The 15518-nt window shown below is 36.7% G+C and overlaps 1 protein-coding gene across 1 annotated transcript in view; it reads left to right on the top strand.

The window, feature by feature from the left end:
• The window catches only part of IL1RAPL1 (interleukin 1 receptor accessory protein like 1), a 1237397-nt gene that overhangs the window by 475326 nt on the left and 746553 nt on the right, over nucleotides 1-15518 (top strand). The gene's annotated exons all lie outside the window — the stretch shown is intronic.

Genomic DNA, 15518 nt, shown 5'->3' with positions numbered 1-15518 from the left:
AGTCTGCAGTTAATCATAACATAATATTTCTGGTGTTCATTTTCAAACATTTTATCTATATTAACTTGCAGTATTTGAAACATGCTGCTTCTCAACTGTGAACATGATTACCCACTCATATTTATATTTCATCACTGAAGAGAGGCCCTCAATTTCTCATTACTGGGTTTCGAACTAAATCAACCTGACATGAATCTAATAGAATTAAAATTGTTTAGAACATTGGGTTCATCAAAAATTTGAACCCAAGCAAATAAGATTGAGTAGACTCTATATGTAATCAAATCTTTTTATTTCAGTTAACGATCATGTTATAGCTGTGTTTCAAAACTTTTAAGATTTAAATACAGCACATTAGATTTTATTCATATAAAATGGAATGGTTGCTTTGAATGATATCTTTATTTCTTTCTAGCTGTTAACTCGATGGTTAAATGAATTGTCTGCCGGATTTGTTAGGGAAGTACACATACTAAAAGAAAAGTGTTTCACAGGTAATAGTTTTCTCTTTAACATTGAGGCATATTTAGACAGGGAAAGAACTTTGCTTCTGGGACAATAAAGACATATGATAGTCTCTTTTTGTTTGCATGCTAAAAGATTCTGTGGACTATATAAAAAAATAGCTCCCTGCTAGGCTGAAGAAATCAGAATGTCCCTATTTGATTACTGTAGCTAAAACATTACTTAGACTAAAAAGAACAGTGATACATTCCTTATGTACACCTACTGAATATCTCACTCTTGGAATAAGATACTCTTTTTGTTAACGGCTTGTTTCCCTTACTTAGAATGAGTTAGAGATGGGGACACACACACACACACACACACACGCACACACACACAGAAAGAGAGAGTGAGTTTTCTTGACTGGCTCACTCCCCAAATGGCAGGGAGTTGGAATGAGAGGTGGAACTGCCAGGATATGAACACTAGCCAGCGCCAAAAGCCAGAGGATTAGCCTGTATAGACCGCAGTGGCCTCCAAATGAAGTACTTTTTAACCTGTAAGCTAAATTGCAAATTTTGAAGATAACACAACAAAACAAAAAAGTAGTGCATTATATGTGGAATTGCAAAGATTTGCCACTTTCTCACCAAGTTATGACTAGCCTTGGCAATATTGTAGGAATATGCACTAAAGGATAAAGTGTCATTTGATTTAATTTTGACAACCGGAGTTGCAGATGGAGATAGATGGAAACACACACACACACACACACACATACACACACACACACACACACACGGCAAGAGAAAGAGAAGGAGGGGAGAGCGAGCGAGCAAGGGAGTGCCAGAGAGAGGCAAAAGAGAAGAGGAGAAAGAGGACCACCCTCCCCCCCCCAAAAAAAAACCATAGAATCTTTTATTCTCAAATGGCTGCAATGGCCAGGAAGGAACCAGGAGCTTCATCTGAGTCTGTTATACAGGTAACAGGGGCTCAGATACTTTGACCATTCTCTGCTGCACAGAGCTGAGTTGGAACTAAAACAACCAAGACACAAATTGGACCAGCTGTACAATAAGGTTATTTCAATGGACGTACACAGAGTTGGATGGATGAGAAAGGATCATGGAGAATAAGGTCAGTTTGAAAGTAGTTGCAGCAGTCAAGTGTTAAATAGTAAGGAAGCCTTTGGGGGGGCTGGTACAGTGGCATAGCAAGCAAATCTTAAGCCTGCAATGCCAGCATCCCGTATGTGTGTTGTTTCATGTTTTGGCTGCTCCACGTCTCACCCAGCTTTTTGCTAATGTCCAACACAGCTCTGGCCCTTCTGGACATTTAGGGAGTGAATCAGCGGGTGGAAGATCTCTCTCTCTTTTCTCTTTGTGGTATCTAGTTTCAAATAAAAATAAAGAAATCTTTAAAAAAAACATTTATTATGAAAAAGGAAGGAAATCCTTCTTGAGCAGACATAAAGTGAAAAGGTATATACCATGGTGTATTTTTCTAATGGTAAGTCTGAGAGAGACATCCGCTGCTGATGGAGAAATCACGAGAGAGTACAGGGATAGGGAAGAATGTCATTTAGTTTGAGGCATGCTTCATTTGAAGAACCTGAATTGAAAAGCAGTGATTACTTAGGAAATGCATGTGACATTCATAGATCTGTGAATCACAGAGGTGTTGAATATTCAAGGGGGTTCCACTGATTGGAATGGGGGGACGGTAAGCATGTCAATAAGTAAGCAATGCCAGGCCTAGTGGCTAAATTCCTGATCTTGCCAGTGCCAGTATCCCATATAGTTACTAGTTCGTGTCCCAGCTGCTCCGTTTCCCTTCCAGCTCCCTGCTTTTAGCCTGGGAAAGCAGTACAGGATGGCCCAAAACCTTGGGACCCTGCACACGCATGGGAGACCCAGAAGAAGCCTCTGACTCCTGGCTTCAAATTAACTGAGCTCCGGCCGTTGCGGCTACTTGGGGAGTGAATGATTGGGTTGAAGATCTTTTTCTCTGTCTCTCCCTCTCTTTGTATATTTGCCTTTCCAATAAAAAATAAATCTTAAAAATATTAAAAAGAAGGAAAACCAACCGAGAATAACATTCTGGAGGATTTCAGCTTAATGAACACCTTGCAAAGAGGGAGGTTTGTCAGTCATGGACTGAAAAATTTATGACACTAAAGATAAGCAACTAATATCTCAGCCATTTGATTGTGACTCAGTCTCTTTGTGTATTTGCAAATAAAATCTTAATCATATGAGACATCAGCCAGATAAAGTTGGTTACCCAGAAAAAGATGAGGCCATGGCATGGATTTCAAGGCCTTGAAAGTTACGTAATCAGTTCTCCATAAATTAGCCATCTTGTAGCCGCATACACATTTTATTCCATGAAGACTCAAAGTGTTATTTTACTCATAACAATTTACTTCTATCAAAATTCCATGGAGAGATAATAGATCATTATTTATTCTATACTCAGTATAGACCATGCAGATTAAAAATAGTTCCTGAATAAAGGAAAGAAAAACTCTATATGTGGGACTTTATGTAATTATGGTAACAATTCCTTGGAGATATCGTGGTCTGTTATGTAAATATGTGTAATTATGATAATTTCAAAAGCCATGTTATTTACTCAGTAGTTTAACAGCTCCTTCACAAAACAGTCACTTTCACAACTCAGGAGGGGTATAGCAATACTTTCCATAAAAATGAGGGTGAATTTAACATCTGAAGGAAATTTAAAATGTATTTTATATGAAAGACTTTGGAATTTAAAGATATATTTATCATATTTTTGCATTTACAAAAAAGAAGTATTGGTATCGTAGAGATCATTATGATCCAAGTTTAAGTACGATATTTATGGAAATTGTTACTGAATGGTCAGCATGAATTGGTGGAATTTTTATAGCTGCTACTGGACTATGGTTGTTTCCTCCTGTGGCTTCTGTTGCCATCATAGGAGGTTATACTTCATCATTTGCGTGCTTTATCCAGAAATCCAAACCTCCAGATAGAAGCAGATCAACCATTCATTAAATTAGTGTTTATTTGGGAACAAAATACATGCTAACGGAGGTGTGGATTTGTCACAGTGGTTACCATGCTGCTTAGAATACCACATCTCATTTCAGAATATATAGTTTTGAATTCTGGCTCCCAATCTCAGCTTCTGCTAGTGTAACCCCTGAAAGGACGTGTCTAATGGCACTAGTACCATGGTCTCTGACACCCACTGAGAGACTCAGTTTGAGTTCCTGGTTTCTGGCTTCAACTTGGTCCAACGCTAATTCTTTTTTTTTTTTTTTAAGATTTATTTATTTTTATTACAAAGTCAGATATATAGAGAGGAGGAGAGAGAGAGGAAGATCTTCCATCCAATGATTCACTCCCCAAGTGAGCGCAACAGCCAGTGCTGTGCCAATCCAGAGCCGGGAGCCAGGAACTTCCTCCAGGTCTCCAATATGGGTACAGGATCACAAAGCTTTGGGCTGTCCTTGACTGTTTTACCAGGCCACAAGCAGGAAGCTGGATGGGAAGTGGAGCTGCCGGGATTAGAACCGGCATCCATATGGGATCTTGGCGCATTCAAGGCGAGGGCTTTAGCCACTAGGCCATGCTGCCGGGCCCCAACATTAATTCTTGAAAGCATTTTGGGAATGGATCATCAGATGGAACATCTCATTCTCCCTCTGAATTTCAAATAGACGAGCATATTTTAAATGTGGTGACTGTGGAAAGTTGTACAAACTACCAAGATAAAGTGTACTACCCTTACATAGCATCCAACAGGCACACATAGACAAGTAATAAGTCTGTGAAACAACATTATAGAGGTCAGTGTATGCACCGTCCCAAGGCACACACACACCATTTACACTGTTGTTAAATGTGGAGGATCTGAGTTTACATATCGCAACAGAAATATGAAGTAGGGAACAGGTAATCCACAATTGATGTAATGAGGTGGGACAAAGATCACTTGAGGTAAACCAAGTTTCATATATTTATGTGGACCACCAGAGTAACAGGTGAATATGTTTGAGTGTGCGTGTAAGTATGCATGTATAACTGTGCTTCATGTGTGCAGGAGGAATGACATGCCGGAAGGGGGATGGTGTGAGCCAAGACTGGCAGACTTGAATATGTTTTTCATGAAAACACTTGTTTAGTTCTATAGTACTGGAAAGGAAAATGCCAGGGTACAAGTCAAATGCATTCACCATATAGAGTAATTTGTATCATATTTTAAGACACTTGATGCAAAGTTAGAAGTATCATAGGGCTAATAAAGAGAATGATATAATTTCTTTAGAAATTTGACTTTGATAATCATGCAAAGGAAACAATAATACTTATAATAATCAGTAATAGGAAATACAAAACATACTCTCTGTGTCACATATTCTAATAATGCTTACTTGTGTTATTCTGGTTTTATTTATCCATTTGAATGACAGAAAGAAAAACACAGGAAGTGAAAGAAGAAGAAAGGATTCATCTATAGTCTGTTTCATTCTCCAAATGGCAGCAATAGACAGGACTGAACCAGGCCAAAGCCAGGAGCCAGGGATTCCATCTGGGTCTCCCACATGTGTAACAATAGTCCAAGTGTTTTGGGCTATCTTCCACTGCCTTTTCAGGTACATTGGCAGACCAGTGGAAGGGAGGCAGAGCAGCAAGTATCCAAACTGGCACTCCTGTGGTGATCTCATCATCTCAAATGGCAGCCTAATCTTCTGAGACACGGTGCCAACTCCTACTTGCATCATTCTATTTAGTGTTTACAATGACCCTATTGATTAAATATCCTTAGATCAAAACCTCAGAATTCATTTTATCATATATAAACAGTTGAAGTATGATCAGACGAAATATTTGAAATGAGGAAGTGAATAGGCCAATGAACAATAAGAAAACATTATATTCATTTTCAGTTTACATCTTTGGTATGGTCATCTACTGGATATAGTGATAAGGGAAAAGGACAAATAATGAATGGTTTTCACTTTTTGCGGGGGAAGTTGGCAGGGCCTGTTGGGAAGCTTGCCATTATGTTCATGCCCTTTGCTGAGAAAACAGAGTCAAAAGAATCTATTTAGAAAGATGATGGCAGATTCATTTTGGGATGTTTGGTTCTGAGTTGTCTGAGAATACTTCACTGAAAATATTTAAGAGGAAAGTGAGTTGCATGTGGAGGTTAGAGTAGACTAGAGTTGCACACAGATCTTAGAGTCTTAGAGTTATGGGCAGTAGTAAATTAGTGGGTATCTACAGAGAATGTGATTTGAGAAGAAAAAGATAAGGCGAAAGAATTTGGTAGGATTGATAGCAATATTTAAGGGGCAAGCAGAGGAGGAAGCAGCATAGGAAGAGAATGAGGAACAGTTAAGGAAGAAAAGAACAAAAGAGAAAAGCATGTGTTTTCTTAATGTATAAAAGGATGAGATTCAAGAAGACCAGCATTAAAAGGGTTGGATGTTCCAACGGAAGTCAAGGATGATAAAACTGGAAGAGTTTGTTTGAAAATTAAGTCATAAGTAACTTTATTAAGTGTATATTCAATGAAAATATGCAAATGAAAGGAAGCCAGCTTGAGGAAAAGGTGGTAAGGCGAGAAGCCCAGTTATGATTGGTTCCTCCAGGAAGGAAAAAGGAGTGGCATGTGAAGTCCAGAGAAGATTTTTGTTATCAAAAATCTTTTCTGCTTAGTTTTGTTTCCTCTAGTAAATATTTAAGTGTATTTATGTACAGTGTAGGGAAACATGTTCATACATGGTCGAACCAATATTTGACAATAGAAGAAGAATCCAATTAAGAAGGAAAAATGAAATGAGGAAACAATGAGTATGCATGTCAATGAAGTTCTGTGAAAAACACGAAGAAATCATCTTCTCTGGGGCAGGAATGAAGGGAGGACGAAAGAAAATCTATATTCTCATGTAAATGGATAAGAAAGGTTCCTAATCAAATTTGCACTTAAAATCACTAAAACGACATTTAAAACAAAGCTACTACAAGACTTAAAATTATGTACTCTAGTGATACTTTTCACTCCAGTTATTCTGCAGAGAAAATTTTAAGCTATTTTGCGTAATTTGTTAAGCAATGAATTTATACTATATGAAGGAACACTAGAGTTCTTCACTTAGGAAATGGTGTTAGAAGCACCTTAGAATTTTCTGACCAATATGGCTCACTTTTTAGAAAGCAATGAGAGGAAGTTAACTTATTAGATTCATTGATTGTCTTCATATCAGAGAATGTATCATAGTGCTACAGTAAAGAAAAGCACACACATATCTAAAATAGCATTGCTTTGATTTTAATCATGCACACTCATATTCTAGAGGATTAAATTTTCCCTGTGACACTGTCCATACCACCATCAGTGCTATAAACTATATGAGTAATCACTCCTGTTATACAATGCCTTTTCTTCCTAACAATGGTAATTTCACTGTTCCAAGTTAAAGATTTCAAACAAGGGGGTAGTGGGTCTATAAAGGAAATCCACATACACAGTGTCCACGTGAAAATCTCTCTTGAAGTTAGAGTTTCATAAGGATCCTCTGACATATACTTTTCTTTCAAATGGAGTTTTGCTTAACAGATTTCACCAAACTACAAATTCTTGATCATGTGCTCTCACCCACTATGTTCATTGAGGATGTTGTTAGGCATATTTTCATGAGCCTCCAGAGATAAAAATTTGCTTCCATAATGGCACATTTATATGCACGCATTTTAAAGTGAATTCTCTTAAGAACTCATTGTTAGAAACAATTCCTAAGTGAAGGCTACTTGCGTCAGAAGATGCAATCAGTAGCTTTTGATTTCACTAATGTCAATATTTTTAGCAGTTGAAACTGTTGCTTTGTGTAAAGGATGACTGTACAATCATGTGTCATGGTTTGTGCAAAAAATTGAATTTACTTTATTTCAAAACTATGGGAATATTTGCAGTGAAGTTAGAATAGATTCTGTTGTGCTCAACCTTGTAAAATGTATAACCAACAAACATTTACAGGTTTAAGTATATTCTGATAAAAGCTCACCTGAGCAAACAATTCTTTATTAAAATTGTATCTGTCATTCACTTGGAACCACATCATTAACCAGCTTAAGGTAATCATGTGCCCTAAATCCAAAATCCACAACTGCAGCTCATTCTATGACATGTCACTTGCTTAAGGACTCTGTTGTCCATCTTGATGTCAAATACGCAAAGAGCATGACTGATCAACCAATTTTCTTTTACATAACCTGCGATTTTATCAAGTGTAAAAATATGGAAAGTGTCATGAAACAGCGCATTGCCATAAACAGAGTTGTATGATCATCTAAAGTTTTGACATGTTTCTAAATGATTATGGCAAAAAATAAAAAAAAATAAATTTCTGTCTAAATTCTTGGAGCTCCACCTGAATTACCTTAGGACTCAGATTCAAGGCGAATGTATGTTGTGCATCACATTTCTGATTATGTGTGCACACACAAGCACACATAGTGATTTCTTTCAACAGTTGACACCTCTGCGTATCTAACAGTTTTCAATCTTTGATATGTTTAAAGTGGCTTCCAGGCAATCACTTCTATTATATGAGATGTTCTTAAAGTACTCATAGAAAGGATATTTTATGGAAAAGTTGCATATTTTTAAAGATGTTTGTGCCAACATAACTCTATATCTTAATTCTATTTTCCAGCAATCTGATAAAATACTCTCATATTTATGAATACTGACATATTTTCATGTGTACTTACTTATTTTTGTGCAAATCAAAGGAATTTGGATTTGGAATGTTTAGAAAGTGAAGACATTGAAACTAGTGAAAATATTATTGGGTGAAATCATTTACTCATTTCTGTATGCACAAGTGTTGTATATACATGGGTTTAATCTCATTAAGACCCCACAGACACTGGCAGGACAGGAGATGGCACAATCTCCTTAGCAGGGCTCACATCAGTAAGCCCTAATCATAAAAGAGCCAGTGCATCCCAACTTAGAAACCCACTGAAGATGCAATTATAATGCATAGAAGATCATGGTGTGCTAATAAATTCTGAAACCTATTTCATGGCCAGCACCAAGGTGAGGAGCTTCTCATGCTAAAAATAGAATCATGTACTCTGATGGGTGAGAATTTTCTGCTTAGTGTGCTTCTATTTGTCACTTCATATTTATATGATAGTGGCAAGTGTTGTGGTGTGATAAAATGTTTGAGAACCTGTCTTACCATCAACTAGTCAGAATTTTTCTGTTACTGCAATAATCTCTGAAAAATAGATTTGAATTGCTTTTTTTCTGCTTTTGTTGTTTAAATGATTTCTGATGCCTTTAATAAATAGTAATTTTATTAGTTCAGTAACATTAGAATAGTAGCACATAAAATGTAGGCACTGTTCTGTGGTACGTAAGTAGATTATAGTGATTCAGATAAAGGTTATATACAGCATAAAAAAAAACTTGTAAGAAATGATATGAAAGCAAAAAGCTACTGTTGAAAAACAAGAAAAAGAGAAAACAAACCATACACACACACACACACAAATACCCTTCCACGGTAGTTCTCCTGTCTTCAGAGTGCAAGAGAGACCAGACAGGTCTGTTTGAGGTATTATTGTTGGGAAATAGGTAGCCAGGCAACTACTTCAAAAGCCGCCAAAGGGAGCTTTCTTCAAAGTGAGGGGCGCATCACTGAGATAATCCCTGGTTTAGCCTCTGACGGCCTTACCTCTCAGCATTTGCTTTTGTTTGAGCTATTATGTGCTGACTTCAGCATGGGAGCACTGAAATTGGAGCATGGCTGTACATATCATTAACAATTGTTCTTCTCAGCCCAAGGAAAATAATAATTTTTTTAAAAATATGTGCCATCCAGTAAAAAGGAGTACAAAATAGATAATGAAATTGTGATTATTCACTTAAAAACAAAACTAAGTTATCAAAAAAGCTATGATTTTTAGCAATAAAATTTAGACTAACCTAGATTATAATTTACCAACTGATGAAACAGTATTTTGGGCTCTTTTAAAATCAGACCAAATAGTTACAATTTGTATTCTGACTGCAAAAAAAAAATCTTCTTTGGAAAATATCATTAAAGTCAATGACAGAATTGGATTTTAGTATTCCATGTAATGTTTTGAAATTAATATTATTATTTTGCGTGCACCAGTGTTGATTGTTCTAATGAAAGCCAGTGATCATTAGTTCTTCCTATGAGCAAATACTGAGATTTTGTTCAAACTAAAAGGATATGTAAGTGAATGAGGCCCCTGAACTGAGAAATTTGGCTTTAGTGATGAAATAATTGAATTCTATTACAATAAAGTAATGGAACTGTAATAGAATTACATATTGATAATATACATTAGTAATGTTAATGTATCACATATTAGTTTGTAATGTAGTCTATGGAAGTTGAGTGAATTTCCAAGTTAATCTAGGTAATCCAAATGTCTTTTGAAAGACAGTTGGATTAAAAGCAAACAACTAGGGCCCGGTACTGTGGCTACTGTGGCTTAGTGGTTAAAGTCTTTGCCTTGAATATGCCGGAATCCCATTATGGGCATTGGTTCTAATACCGGCAGCCCCACTTCCCATCCAGCTCCCTGCTTGTGGCCTGGGAAAATAGTTAAAGCCTTGGGACCTTGCACCCATGTGGGAGACCTGGAAGAGGATCTGGACTCCTGGTTTCTGATTGGTACGGCACTGGCCGTTGTGGTCACTTGGGGAGTGAATCATCAGACAAGATCTTTCTGTCTCTCCTCCTCTCTGGATATATCTGACTTTGCAATAAAAATAAACCTTTAAAGAAAAAAAATAGACAACTGAATAGTCTGCATATTACAGTATTATAGCAGTGTTCGTGCTAGTGATGAGGGGGATAATGAAAAAATAGGGAGCAAGAGAAAAAGGAGAGAGCAGTGCATCCTGGGATGTTTACTATGTCGTAGACCTTTTTCTCTAAGAGATTTTGCATCTGTAAACTGAGTTAATCCTCATTAAGAATCATCGTAAAGCTTACTATTATTAGTCATGCTTGACATTTCGGGAAACTGAGGAACAAAGAAATACACCAGTCCAAGGTTTTGCAGTAACTGTCTAGCCATGGTTACAAGCAGAGTGTATCTGGGCAATGTGAGTCTGAAGGTTTCAGGGAATGACAGAGAAGTGTTGAAGGTTTATATCATAGTGACTAAAAAGAACTGTGTATATAATGGTATGTCATAAGAGGAGTCGGTGTGATAGTTAACTGGAGGATGGGGGAGTAAGATGAGAGAAGTTTCAGCCTATGTAAATATAGGATGTCAACCCTGGCTGCTTGTAACCCTGTAGAAATACTGTCCCCGTGTTATCAGGTCATCCAAATTTGGGGAAAATCTGAAAACTGGATTCCTAAGTGAACCTTAAGTTTATGAAATAGGAAGCTGGCATTGGACAAAGTAGGTTAAGCAACTATGTAAAATGCTGGCATCCCATATGACTGCTAGTTTAAATCATGGTTGCTCATTGCCAGTACAGCTTTTTGCTAACGAACCTGGGAAAGCAACAGAAGATGGTCCAGGTACTTGAGTCATGGCCACCTATAATGGAGACATGAATAGTGTGCCAGGCTATGGTGGAAGCCTGACTCAGCACCGATTGTTGAAGCCTTTTAGGGAGTAAACCAGCAAAATGAATTATTTCTTTCTCAGTATCTATTCCTGTCAATCACTCTACCTTATTAATAAACATCTTTTTAAAAATATTAGTAGTAGTTGACAATTGATTTTTAATATGGATAATTAGATGGTGCTCCAGGGAATGCATTGATTACTAAGCCTTGAGCAGCCAAAGACTAAGCAGTGCACAATCTCGTGTTTATTCTAGGACATTCATACACTGACTTTCTCAATTTCTTACAGACTGAACCCAGAATTGTAGAGAGAGTAGTGTAAACTCTTTCACTCCATATTGATATTCCTAGTATTTTAGTGTTTTGACTTTATTTCTATAATATTTTTAAGAATGAACACAGAGGAGTATGATAATCAAAGTTCAGCATCATATTTTCAGGTTTTGGCCTTAAGTTTTATACCCTAAGTTGACTTGTCATGGGCTGTGGCTGTCTCAGTCCATGTAACTTATGCTAGTTAATAAAGATCACAGAAAAGGAAAAGATCTTTGTTTCCAGCATGTAAGATGCAAAGCCATGTTAGAAACCCATACGACAATATTAAATCCTTTTATCTTGCAGTCTCAAGGTAGAATTGCTCATATTTCTAATAACGCCAAATGCTATAAAATGTCTGAAAAAACGATTTGCCACATACACCAGGTGTTTGGTTCTTGTTTGGTCACTTCTTTTTTCCTTCCTACATTTCTTGCTTTTATTCTCATCCAACTTACACTCTGGGTTTTATGAGTTGTTAATATTATTATCCTTGATCTCTAATCCATTTATAACTTGGTTATTTGAGTACCAGATGTTACTTGCAACATAGGGGATTGAAATGTCAAAGATACAGTGACAAGCTGGAAAATATCGTAGATAAAAGAATCTACATGGTGAAGGGCCACAGCCTCATGCTATTTGAGGAGTCCTTCAGTAAATAGAGAAAGAATATTTAGGGGAAAATGTAGCTATTCTGAAATATTTGTAAGATGGCAGTCGAAAAGCTGTAATGTTAACTACTTTGCAAGTTTGTGCTGACCTTCTGTGGAAGCTATTAGAGGCAATATTCATCTCAATGTGAATGTAATGTAGAGAAAACTCCTGAATTGCCAGGGCCTTTGAATATGTGCTCTTCCTCAAAATGTCTGTCACAAGACTACTCATGTAAAGTAAGGCTTTGCTTACAGGTGATATTTATAGCATTACAGGACACCTTTTTGTCTATAATAACTAATAAGCATATTCATAAAGACCCAAGAGCTTTTGCTAGATAAAAGTAGGAATAAATGCCACAATCTCTTGTCTTATTGAGCTTGTTTTCACAGTAATTTGTCAAATAACAAATAATTGAGCAACAAAACCAGCATGTATAGGGGAAAAATTAAGAAACATCACTATGTTTTCATAAACATTTCCTTCTAGTATCTATCTCATACATTACATAATCATTGCCTATATCAAATGGCCTAATTGTGAAGTTCAAAAATTCTTCATGACTTTGTTTCTGCTTCGTTCTACAAAACTGTTAAATACATGCATTGTATCTGTCTTCAGCACTCAATCTGACAATACTTTGTGGAATACCTGCTGGTTACACTGTTAACCTATATTATCAGAAAGCTGTGACAATCATCTAAGCAAATCATAGAATATTATTCAAGAAAAATCATTTTATTATTCTGAGTTTGGTGGTCAGTGTTTTCTTTTTTTCTTTTCATTATACGTTCAGGCTTGGATTATATTAAAAAAGAATTGAGAGGAAATTGTTGCCATTTCAGTGATTATTGCATGCTTTCATCAAGGAAATATTAGTTTATTGTAGAATACCCTAATAATTGCTTTCTAAAGAAGTACATTTTATGTACCTACATGATGCTTTGCAAATGAAGTAGAAAGGAATTCTTAAAAAATTACATATGATGCAACTAAAGAATGTATACCATCCTTATGGAGAAATTAGTGTATACACCTGTGTAAGCTTAGTCTGTATTCCTGCAGATTTTACTCACTACTGTTATTCTCTACAGATTCAGGCATGTCATGCTTCAGTGTTCACCATTTGTCAGGGAAAACATTTGCTCTTGGGAGAAAATGAGACCAGTCTTACCTGTAAGGAAATTGATATTGACACCTTTTGTCCTAGAAATGCACTTGCATTTTGTTAATGTTTTATGTAGATTGTTTTGTTACTGGTGAATTTTATTCATATTGTTTTGCATGGAGGAGAGAGCATGAAGTGGGGGTAAGTAGAAAAAGGTAAAGAAAGCACTGCCTTGTTTAGGTTGGCCATAAGCTGGATTACTTGAAAACATATTTTTTCCTGGCATTTATAGACAATATGACTTATACAGTTAAACATATAGCATTTAAGATATACTACATAATGAAATGTTAAACATCATAAGATGATTGCCTCATGTCACAGGATTACCTTTGTGTTTTTGGTTTGACTTGCTTTGGTTCTGAGAACACTTAAAATCTACTCTCTTAGCAGATTTCAAGTATATAATACATTATTATTTTTGAAATCCTTAATGATTTCTTTATATTTATTTGAAAGGCTGGTTTTACCCTTAGAGAAGGAAAGAAAGATGGAATAGTGATCTTCCATCCACTGGTTCACTGCTGGTATGACCAGAACTGCCCTCACTGAGCTGAGCTGATCAAAGCCAGGAGCCAGGAACCAGGTGCCAGGAGCTTCTTCCTAGTCTTCCATGTGAGTGCAGGGTACCAAGGACTTGGGGCATCCTTCACTGATTTCCCAGGCCACAAGCAGAGAGCTGGATCAAAGCAGAGAGCAGTTGAGACATGAGTAGGCACCCATATGAGATGTCAGTGCTTCAAGGTAGAGGTTTAACCTGTTGAGCCACAGGACTGGCCCCATAATAAATCATTATTAACTATAGCTACCACGTTGTAAATTAGATACCCAGAACTTCTGCATCTTGTAAGATGGAAGCATATACTTTTTGGCCTCTCATACTTTTCTCTTTTTTTTTTAAATACTTTTCTTTCTTTATAGTTTTATATCTTTTGCTTATATTAAGTCTTGGCTTTTGCTATGGAAGCAAATTAAGGAAATGAGTTTATGGTGATCAAAACTGTGCTTTAAGTTTTAAATCTTTTCAACTTGTTTCCTTATGATCCTTACCAATTCGCTTGAAAGTAGAGAAAAATGAGCATACACATATTCATACATGTACACATACATAGGGGATATTTTTCATTATTTACTGTTTTGCTAAGTATTGATAGTGGTCTGGTTTGCTAGGAAATTTTAGGAAACACATTGGATTGAATTTAGCATGCTGAGAACCAATTGTGTGGCTTTATTTTTCCAAGGCCTTTCTTTTATTTATCTAATTGCACAGTTGTATGGTTTCAGTTGGGAAGCTAGGTGTCAACAGGACCAGTCATTAGGAAAGCACCACTGTCATTAAGTTCCTGTGGATGTTCTCAACACTAACATATTCTATACTGTTCTGGGGCATATCTTTCAAGCTCTTTATTTCTGCTTCTTTCCTGTATCTGTTTCAGCTCCTTTACCTTTCAATAATACCTTATACTTGGCAGTTAACTAGACATTTGAAAGATTCCCACAGCAAGTTTGAAAACTTTTTTAAAAGAATGATATAAATATGTCTGTATGTATGTATTTAAAATTCTGTAAATTTCCTTTTATATTTCCTCTGTATGACCTCCACTACCATGCAGTGTTGAAAACCATTCCCCTTCCAAAATGATAACCATTGGAAGAAAGCATTCAAAGAAACCATTAAATGCTTTTTAAAAAAATTTACTTATTTTTATTGAAAGGCAGGTGTACAGAGAGGAAAAGACACAGAGCGAAAGATCTTCCATCCATTGATTCACTCCCCAAGTGGCCACAATGGCTGGTGCTGAGCCAATCCGAAGGCAGGGGCCTGGAGCTTCATCAGGGTCTCCCACATTTGTGCAGGAACCCAAGACTTTAGGCTGTCCTTGATGCCTTTCCAGGCCACAAGCAGAGAGCTGGATGGGAAGTGGAGCCACCTGGATTAGAACCGGCACCCATATGGAATCCTGGCACATGCTAGGTGAGGACTTTAGCCATTAGGCTACTGTTCCAAGCCCCATTAAATGCTTTTTGTGGTAAAGGTCAAACTGAAAGGAAATCTCATGTATTTAATTAATCAGAATTCAATTCTTTAACAGTATAATGACTTTGGAAACTTACATACTTACATAATCTGATCCCATCAGCAGGGAGGGGGAAAAAAAGGGACATTTTGTTTTCATTAAAGTAGCAAGGATCAGAAACACTTTGCTGTTAAAGATAACCATTTTTAATTCAACAGAAATGGGTTTTTCCCTGGGTCTAAATGACCTGCAGCGTTACAGAATTGGCTCTTCTTCTCAAAGA

Source organism: Ochotona curzoniae, unplaced genomic scaffold (assembly GCF_017591425.1).
Source record: "Ochotona curzoniae isolate NIBS_2020 unplaced genomic scaffold, NIBS_Ocur_1.0 contig_1274, whole genome shotgun sequence".
NCBI lineage: Eukaryota > Metazoa > Chordata > Mammalia > Lagomorpha > Ochotonidae > Ochotona > Ochotona curzoniae.
This window is presented reverse-complemented; position numbering and strand designations above follow the sequence as displayed.